Raw genomic sequence first — 2,316 nt, forward strand, 5'->3', positions numbered from 1 at the left:
GTCCCGAAGCGCTTCTGCTGCCTTCCAAACTCAGGTTCTTGATTCTTCTCCACCGATCGAGTATTGTTCATCGGGGTTCAGCCTCCTTGTGATTTGTGGGATTTCTGATGATCCACTGTAGTGTGCCTTCGAGTTAGTCTAAGTTGATGGATTTGGATTCTCGGTCCCTAATGATCTCTTGGTTTGCTCTACTGAGCATCGAAGCACAGTGATTGTCTCGTAGAGAAGACGTTCCAGTTTCGATCCGGATTTAAAATGTTCGTGTGTGTGTGTAATCGTTAGGCCGTGTTTGACTTTTTGCAATTGAATCCGTCGTGTTTGGAATTGATTTTTGTTTCTCGTTTTGGCCCCATTACCAAAGAATGAACTCAAGTTCTTTTAAGGAGCTTGTTTTGAGCACGTCTTTCCCTCTGTACCTTTTTTGGGTTAGGCATCTCTCGGTTTGTTTTCTGATTTCATGGTCATTTCATTCTTTCGGAGAAGTTTCTACTTCCGTTGACGTGTAATTCAAGTTGATTAATCTTTGATAAATGCTTATTTGCCTTTTGTTTTTACTCAATGAAGTTGATTACTAATAATCTCTATATGATCTTACAATTCTGAATGGAGAGTAATAGTTGCCAACCACATATTCTGAAAGCAAATGTTATGTTTTGAAACTAGTGCTGTTTCAATGAGCCACATAAGGTCTATTGGTTGAGTAGATAACTGGAAATATATTCTAATAGAGTTCAAAATCAGAATGAGAGTAGACTGAGAAATTATATTTAGTATGACTTTGCACAATATTTGCCTCAGCACCCTAAATATTAAGATAGTATATGGAATTGTTAATAGATCAATTAATATATTCAAAACGTAGGTTAAGGAAGTTGTTTCATCCAGTCTTGCAATGAAGGTTCTACAGTCCTTGCTTTGCTGAGTATCATTAGTGACATGCTTGTGCTTTTAGGAAAAAATTTGATTTCTGCTTCTGTATTTTTTTAAACAACTTCTCACCTGCAGTTTGCTGTGGGATTGGATTAGACTGATTCAAGCATCACAATCGAACTGATTTGATGTAGTTGGAGATGTTTTTTTAGAACACTGATAAGGGCTAGATTCAATGTAGAAATTCCTTGTCATTATACCACATTAACTTTGATTAATATGACCTATTTTTCCATACTCGTAAACTAGCAGTGAAGGTTTTAATCTATGCTTGCATTTTAAACATTTGATGCTTGATAGAATTGTGTGGGTAGATAACATTGATTAATGTTGCCTTGGGCATTTGTGAACTTCTTGAACTATAATTTCATATGATGAAAGCTTTCTTTAGCTATATCCTTTTTCTTCTTTTATTTCATAAGAGTTTCTTCTCCATCTCAAATTGGAAAAAGTTCATGGCAACATTTCATTGAAATTTTTTTATATCTACATGCAAAATTTTCTTCTCAACATGGAAACCTTTCGGCTCATTTAATTATCGAGTCGATGAACATCTCAGTGATCCACATATTAGGCTTGTTTCAAATTTTCAATGTTCAAATGATAAAACCCTAAATGAATAATGTGTTCATTCATTTAGACATCTATCTTAGTAGAGCATGTACCTAATTTGTATAATAACCGTTTCTCCTAATTGTAATATCTTAGTTGCAGACCATGCATATTGGAAATTTAAATATTGATGTTGTAATTTATTGTTTATTTTGCATATATTGGATATTGTAAATTATCAATGCAAATGCCACTATTTTTACTCCTTAATTGATTGAATGACCTGCTATTGTATAAGAAAATAATGTTTAAGTTTTGAGTTTCCTGTTCATCTAAATTTCCATTAGAGAGAACCAAATAGGCAAGTATTTCGGTCTGTTTATGTTTTCTTATAGAAATAGTGAAAAGGGACAATTGAAAATCATGCAAATATTCAGGCAACTCTAGCTAGTTTCTTTGATCAGCCCTTTCTTACTTGATATTGTTGCTAGGTCGATCGCATCTTGTACTCCTCAGTGGTCTATCCTCATAACTATGGTTTCATTCCTCGGACTATTTGTGAAGACAGTGACCCCATGGATGTTTTAATCCTCATGCAGGTCACTTAGAACTTTGTAAACTTCATCTATCTAAAGAATGCTGCGTGTCTTTTATTACTTGTATCAGTGATTTCTAATATGAATCCCAACTGTATTAATTAGGAACCAGTTCTTCCTGGTAGCTTTCTACGAGCCAGGGCCATTGGTCTTATGCCGATGATCGATCAGGTATTTGACTACATAAAGCCATGTCGATTACACCCCTACCTGTGCTAAGATTTGCAGTTGTGGTAAC

The sequence above is a fragment of the Curcuma longa genome, chromosome 15 (assembly GCF_044706935.1).
Source record: "Curcuma longa cultivar G26 ecotype Majalengka, Jawa Barat chromosome 15, ITB_CL_G26_1.1, whole genome shotgun sequence".
Lineage (NCBI taxonomy): Eukaryota > Viridiplantae > Streptophyta > Magnoliopsida > Zingiberales > Zingiberaceae > Curcuma > Curcuma longa.